This window comes from Oryctolagus cuniculus, chromosome 4 (genome assembly GCF_051225735.1).
Source record: "Oryctolagus cuniculus isolate XC-2025 breed Fujian yellow rabbit chromosome 4, ASM5122573v1, whole genome shotgun sequence".
Classification (NCBI taxonomy): domain Eukaryota; kingdom Metazoa; phylum Chordata; class Mammalia; order Lagomorpha; family Leporidae; genus Oryctolagus; species Oryctolagus cuniculus.
The window spans coordinates 7,120,717-7,128,589 of NC_142870.1; the positions used below are offsets into that span (position 1 = coordinate 7,120,717).

A 7,873-nucleotide genomic window follows, 5' to 3' on the forward strand; every position below is an offset into this window, starting at 1 on the left:
CTCACCCTCGTCTGTGTCTGCAAACACTGATGTGCATGTGAGCCATGGCATCTCCTTATACCAACCAAGAGGCCTGCGGGAACAAATACACACCAGGCCTGCGAGCTTGGAGCTGTGTGTTTGATTCACTGTCTCAGGACACAATCCCTGCCACTCAGCCTCCTGCCCAGACTCCCTGGATGTCTACAGGAGGCCGCTCCACCCCGTGCACGGCTTGCTCCACAACACAAGACTGTCTGAAGAGTTAAAATTGTATATGTATGGGTGTCAAAAGTTAAGCTTAAGCTTACAGGTTTAAACCTTCCTGGTACAGCTGTGAAAATAAGACAGAGTAAAGTAGCACCTTGACAGTAGGGACTCCATTTTGGAGCCCTTGAGACTGCATTCTGGGAAAGCACCCCCCCCCCACCATGAGACTCTGGTCTGAAACTATGATCTCAAATAGTCGGACAATAGCAGTGCACTACACCACCCTTGGCAACGCACAAAACCCCCCTAGCATGATTGCTCAAGCTTAAAAGTAGAAAGGTTGCACCTGGGTTACCTGGGCTAATAATGAAGATGTGATTTGTCTATGTCTTAAAATCATAATTGCTGATTGTAAGATTTTAGCAACAGCTTAGCAACCGTGTATTCTCTCCCCCCTCCCGATTTTGCGGTTTTTGCCTTTATAAACCCTATGCTGTAGTTCCTCACTGCTCCTCTGTCCTTGTCAGAGGGCCCCAACATGTTGGATCAATAAATTTAACCCTTTGCTGGTTGCATGAGAGAAAAAGTCTCTTGTAGTCGTTCCTTGGGCGGTGGGCTTTTTTTTAGACCCTAACATTTGGAGGTTCCACCGAGATCTGACTGCTGCCTGTGGACGCCTCCAACGGATATCTCTCGGGGTGAGTAAGGTGCCTATTATTTTGATTGAACGTGTACACTTTGATTTATGTTTGGTGAGGTTTGTTATTTGTTTGTAATCGGCAGCGTGGTTGTCGGGCTCGAGCGAGAGCTCCACCCGACTGTGGCGGGCAGACGTGCTCCAGAGCCACAGACCACATCCCGGGGGACGCCCCGGGAGAAAGGGAGAACTGGGGACGCCCAGTGTTTCCTGTTTGGTGGGTTGCCTGCAGTAGGGAAATAGACTGCAGAGACTCACATTTTGTTTGTACTGCCGAAACTTTGGTATTTGATCGAGCTCGTTAGTCTTTTGTATTTGTTAAGCATTTTTGGGACGCCGTGATGGCTCCCGTTTGGTAGACATTTGTGTGGTTGTTGTATTCTGCTTCTCTACGCTGTTTGTCTGTTTGTGTACATTGTGTTGTCTGCTAACATGGGCCAGACTGTGTCTACACCTTTGTCTCTAACTTTGAATCATTGGTCAGAGGTAAGCCACTAGGCACATAACCTTTCTTTGTCAGTCAAAAAGGTAAAGTGGCAGTCTTTCTGTGTCTCTAAATGACCTGCTCTCGGAGTGGATTGGCCCCCAGAGGGCTCATTCCATTTACCACTCATTAGCTGAGTGAAAGAGGCCGTTCTCCAGCCTGGCAGTCATGGGCACCCAGACGGGGATTTTAAGAAGACATCAAAGGTCAGTATTCCTTCCCTCAAGCGGGACCGGATCTGTGGAAGTGACCGTTGAATGTCCGGCACCCCACAGCTCTCCGAGAACGCGGAGTCCCCCCGGCCACGGCTTAGCTACGGCTGAAACTCCAGAGGGATTGTAAGGAACGGGAGGGAAATTAGGAAGGGCAGTTGGCTGAGAGCCTGGAGACCCCCTGAGCTCGCTTTGGCTTCCCGGCGGCCGGACTGCGACCCGAGGATCAGGTCTCTCTCTCGGAGGGACGCCTGGTCACGCTGCCTACTGCTACGCGAGCAGGGCTTAGCTTCGGTCGAGGCTAATATTGGCCCTCCAGGTAAACTCAGACAACTAGGTAGTGGGTAACCTTGAGCGATAGGAGATTTCAAACCCTACTCAGCCCCCAGACATGAGGAGCTTCATTGCTTTCTGCCTTCCTCCTCCTGGGGGGGAGCTCCTTCCCCCACTCTTTTGCTCTCCTCACTTCCATTCCTATACAACTGGCCAGGAGAAAGGGAGAGGGAAATTCCACAGGTCTCTCCACCCAAGAAAAAGCTGTTACCTGTTACCTGTTAACCCTTTCCAACCTGGTAGAAAGTTTTCCATCTTTGCAGCTTATGCTAGCTCTGGTGCGTCTTAAAGTTTTTTTGTGAACTATTACTGTTGCTAAGCTTTGATTGCCTGAGGACTAAATCTGGAAAAAAGCTAAAGTTAACTATCTGTTGTAATTGACTGAGTGTCTGCAGTAGTCCTAATTGATCTGGCTTTGGTTAAATTATAGGAGGTTCCCAACACTCTTAGTAAAACGGCACACTTACCCAACCCCACGGTTAGTCGTGCCAGGCCACGGTGTGTGCAGTCTTCCCTGTAAATGGGGGACCACAGCCTTTCTCTGCACTGTATTCTAGTTCATGTGGCCTGCCGCACCCAGGCAGGCATAGCCAAATATCTCTAGGCAGAGCCCCCACCCCAGGGTTGCTTTTTCTCTCCTCTCCTGGAGGAATTTCCAATTCAATACTACTGCTGGTCTTACCTAAGGGAGCCAGAACCTTAAGCCATTAACCCTTACCAACCTGATGGGTTTTTCTCTTTGCAGCTAATAAAAACCTAAACAATGGGTTATTCATCTGAGAGCATTCACCTGTCTTGAAGGTTTCATGTTTTTCTATTGCCATTAGAGTCTTAATTGGGAAAACTACAATGCAAAGTTGTTTACATTGTTTATCTGTTTTTAATGTCTGAGTGATTACCCAACTGATCAGAAATGTACTAATTTTGGCTAAATGGTTTGACTCTCTGACAGCTTAAATTCTAAACCGAGTCTTCCAACTTTGGGCTTCCAGCCGGATCCCTGGAACTCTCAAAGAATGAGACTTTAAATTTGTTAAAGTAACAGCTGCTTGGGTCAATTCAAATTATATAAAATATATTAAAATGTTATAAATGGTGTCAGACCTATACCGTATTTATGTTTTTGCTTTCCAGCTAAAGTGGTCTTATAAAAATAAGAGTAAATTCTGTGTATACAAGCCTTTATGTTGTTAACTAAAGTAAGCCAATGCAGATTGGTTCAGAAAATTGAGGTAATGCAAACACCCTTCGGTTTGCTCAGTGGCTTGCTTGCTCAGTTTTACATGTCTTTGATATGCTTTAAACTTGTTTCTCTTAATGAGGAAGATCTTTTCAAAGTTGTAAACATGCACTAGTGTTTGCTGTTCAGGAGGTGTTATCCTCATGTTACTTAAAAACATAAAAATGTAATTTTAACTTTTATTTCAGATAATGATGTGGTATTCATTAATAACTCAGTGTCTTAAGTCATCTAGGCATCAGTGCTAAGTAAAACTTGGGAAAATATATTATATATACTTTTAACATCTCAAATTCGATAAAAAAAAAACTGTTTGAGTTTGTTAACGTGTATTCTCATAGGTTGTCCATACATGACAATTCAAGGCTATGTAAAAGTAACTACGGGTATAAAGTTTCAAAAGGTGTAAACAAGTCATAAAAAGTTTTAAAATGTTTACAATTTTAAAATATTGTTTACAGAGTTGAGTGCTAATGCCAAAATTACACTAACCTAAAGTTAAAGTCTGATCTTCTGTTATAACAATGGTTTTTTTTTTTTTATAAAAATGTGTACTAATGTTAGTAAATATCTAAAAATGGTCTAAATCATAAATCTTAAAATCTGTTTTTGCAAAAACTGTAATGTCTATTTTAACAGTGTCTGCTTATTCGGTTACTCTGCCATTTCTAGAGTTAGGTCCTGTAAGCTCTTTTTTTGACTCTGTTAAATAATCCTAAATTATGTAAACTCTTATATACAAGGTTTTTTTATTTCTGGTTTATTCGACAACAAGAGACATAAAATTCATGTTAATCCATTGTGTACTCTACTGTCTCTGTTAAGTTATGGTTATGTGGCAGATGCTAGAAAACTGGGTTCCAGAAACACAAGAAAGCTCTAGTGTCCACAGGCTACACGGTAAATACCCGGAAGCCAAAGAATGGCAGAGACCTCTGCCACAATTTCTCCTCTAAGTCAGGCTACACAGTAAACACTGGTTAAACTGCCAGTTAAATCTAAAAGCCCAAAAAGTCAGGCTAGAGACCCAGCTCGCTGCCTCACTTCTCCTCTTTTCTCTTCCAGAAGGGAAGTTACTACTGTTCTGCAGGACTCTCCACTGTGATGTACGGTTTGATCCCCAGACCTTATGTAAGGGATGACTGACCTTTTCTGTAATAATGCCTGGCCACAGTATAGGGCCCCAAACAACAACAACAACAACAAAAAAGGTTAAAGTATAAAATAATATGACAACTAGATCAATTTTTCGGTGTAAAAAGTTACACTGACGACCTCAAAAGTATGCAAGCAGGTCACCACAGTTGATCTTACCTAAAGGGTCATAGTTCTCCTCATGGGCACGGTCTTAACTCGCAGGAAAATACTAAGTGTCAGAATTTGCCCATGACCATAGTTTTTCTAGCTCACCCTGATATTTAAAAAAATCTCCAAAAATCAGGATTGGGTTGAGCACCCCCTTGACTGACATCATAGAGGCTGCCTCCTTGGTCTACTTTATTAGAGACCAGGAAAACGAGGAGCAAGCTAGCAGCAGAGGATAGGCAACAGACCAATCAATGGCTGCTTTACATGGTGATTGCCATCAAGGAGACCCAGCAAGGTCAGTGCACCCCAAATGGCACCTGTTGCTGATATAAGGAGACAGGGCATTGGGCAAGCAGCTGTCATGACAGCAAATGCCTTCTGTCAGCCCTGCCAAGAGCACGGCCACTGGACATGGAACTGCCCTGGGTGTCGAAGGACTCCTGGTTCAGAACCGCTGACCCTGTGGCCCCGAGCTAAAAAGCCTTTGGCTCTGCCCAGCCTCTGCCCAGCTTCCAGCTCCAGCCACTGCTATTGAGGGGATGGCCTAGGGTCAGTGAAATGCAAGTTGCCTATTTCCATCAGCCTCCTATTCAGCTCTCCTCCTAGTCCATCCATGTAATGCAAGTCAACAGGGTGCCTCCCTTAAAGGAGATTTGCATCTCTTTCAATTCTCTTCCAGCACCCCATGGATAGGTCTGGGCCTCACACACCCAGCCAGGCCTTAAAAGTCTATCCAATAACATTAAGCTTAGAAAGCCCTCCCTGCCAGTTCCTAAAAACAGGGCTTTCAGTAACAGCTAACTCAGATAGCCCTACACCGATTTGGACAGGTCCTCACTGAGGACTTAAAGGGGCTATCTCTTGAGGGGGGGGTGCACAATAATCCATAATATAAATGGTTAAATGTAAATAATTCATTAGTCTGTCCTTTTCCCAGCCTGAGACTCTAGTCTTGTACATTGGCTTAACTTCCTAGCAAAACTGGCTACTAAATATCTAAAAAAAAAAAAAAAATTGTCTCTGGGTCAATCAGACTAGACAGGCACAAACCCAGATTTGTACTTTTCCTGGAAAAAGCCAAACAGCTCCAGGACCAGGCCAAGCAGGGCTGGGATTTCTGGCCTGACATCTGGTCATGGAAATCCTGGCTATTTCCTCTCCTTGGCCCACTAACTTCTGCAATCTTGATGCTTCTCTTTGCACCGTGTGTTTTTAATGCCCTTGTTCGTTTTGTCTCTAACAGACTAAAAGCTGTTAAACTCCAAATGGTCATCAGGCAAGACTTCCAGCCCATTCCACTGGACGACCTGAGCAGCCCTCTGGACCGAGCAACACAGTCTTTCCAAGGCCACTGTTGCACACCATAAGACAGGTAGCAAGAGGAAATACCCAAATCCCCCTCGACGCCCACATGCCAGCTTTGAAGAAGTTACAGAAAACGGAACTCCATCCATAATCCCAAAGAAGAATTTTGGGTATTACCTCTTGAGGGAAAAATATTAGGCAGAAAGTCAGTTATGAGCTTATGTGTGTGTGACATAAAGGCCTAATGTGTCCAGCATATGCATCTACATCTCAGTCATCCTGACAATGTTTCACGGGCAGCCTGGCCTTTGCATCCTGCCCTGCCCCCTTCTACCTGATAACCTGCCAGGTGGAGATGCCCGCCCCTTCTGCCTGACAAATCTTCCACAATCTCCCAGATGCAGCCCAGTATCTGCATTTCAGTATTACAGAACAGACGGGGGTTAAATCTCATTTTCATGGGGGTGGGTTACGCGTGGCCCTAAAGAAAAAATGTTGTTTTTATGCTGACTGAACCGAGGTGGTTAGAAACTCCATGGCCAAACTCAAAAAACGACTGGAAAAATGGCAACGAAAAAGGAAAACTCAACAGGGATGGTTTGAGTCATGGTTCTGCCAGTCCCCATGGCTTACTACTCTACTGTCAGCCCTAACAGGACCCTTAATTGTTCTACTCCTAATTGTAACCATAGGACCTTGTGTGTTAAATAGACTCATCACCTTCATGTGGGAACAAGTTAAAAATGTTAAACTCATGGTTGTAAGACAACAATATGTCACATTAAAAGAGACAAAAACGAATAATCTCTAAGATTAGAGATCCTCACAACAAGGAGTGGGGAATGAAGAGTTAAAATTGTATATGTATGGGTGTCAAAAGTTAAGCTTAAGCTTACAGGTTTAAACCTTCCTGGTACAGCTGTGAAAATAAGACAGAGTAAAGTAGCACCTTGACAGTAGGGACTCCATTTTGGAGCCCTTGAGACTGCATTCTGGGAAAGCACCCCCCCCCCACCATGAGACTCTGGTCTGAAACTATGATCTCAAATAGTCGGACAATAGCAGTGCACTACACCACCCTTGGCAACGCACAAAACCCCCCTAGCATGATTGCTCAAGCTTAAAAGTAGAAAGGTTGCACCTGGGTTACCTGGGCTAATAATGAAGATGTGATTTGTCTATGTCTTAAAATCATAATTGCTGATTGTAAGATTTTAGCAACAGCTTAGCAACCGTGTATTCTCTCCCCCCTCCCGATTTTGCGGTTTTTGCCTTTATAAACCCTATGCTGTAGTTCCTCACTGCTCCTCTGTCCTTGTCAGAGGGCCCCAACATGTTGGATCAATAAATTTAACCCTTTGCTGGTTGCATGAGAGAAAAAGTCTCTTGGAGTCGTTCCTTGGGCGGTGGGCTTTTTTTTAGACCCTAACATGTCCTCCTTTACACTAATGACAAAAGGGACGGGGCTCCGGTCCCTGGTAACCATGGCTACCAGGCAGGAAGCCTCACAGGTTCCCTGATTTGAGACATGATCCCATAGGCGGCCTGGTGTGTGACAGCGTAGAGTCTCAGGAGAGTGACCGTTGTGTCGGCTTCCCCTCCGTCCCTTGTAAGGTCTCACCCAGGACCAAATAAATTAAAATCTCAGGGATTTAACAAGCCCTCCACGCAATTCTGATGGCCATTAAAGTGTCAGAACCTCCGGATGACAAGATAACCAACCGCTGTAGTCCTACCACCTGCTGGCGTCGTACGGATCAATAGAGACTGACCCAGAAAAGCAGAACGGGCCTGAGGCCTGGCGGGAGAGAGACATCAGGAAAAGGCTCCTGGCTCATTCCCCGTGCCAGCAGCCCTCCTGGAACCAGAGAACGACATCAGACACCTGCCATTTCCTTCTTGCCCTGTGGTGAACCAAAATTCTCCATTTCCAGCTTTACCGGATTTCAATATAAGGACACTGGAATGTTCTCCCAGCTCCTCCGACAGCAGCCACGTCAGACTTGGCATGAAATGCATGCGATCTGTCAGCAAAACCCCAGAGAGTCAAGGAAAGGTGATCGGGCTCACACACACACAAGACTATGGAGTGAGCGGGAAGGGCC

General features: G+C 45.1%; 1 long non-coding RNA gene across 4 annotated transcripts; it reads left to right on the plus strand.

Annotated features, from left to right (window-relative positions):
* The first annotated feature begins 788 nt into the window (after positions 1–788).
* Positions 789–7,149, plus strand: LOC149126883 (uncharacterized). 4 transcript variants are annotated; one of them, XR_016232253.1, is made up of 3 exons: positions 789–887; positions 4,221–4,366; positions 5,707–7,149. It is a non-coding gene; the product is annotated as an uncharacterized LOC149126883 (long non-coding RNA). The 4 variants fall into 4 exon arrangements; XR_016232254.1 differs by having other exon boundaries at positions 830–887; positions 4,221–4,261; XR_016232251.1 differs by lacking the exon at positions 789–887 and adding an exon at positions 1,626–1,901.
* The last annotated feature ends 724 nt before the right edge of the window (positions 7,150–7,873 follow it).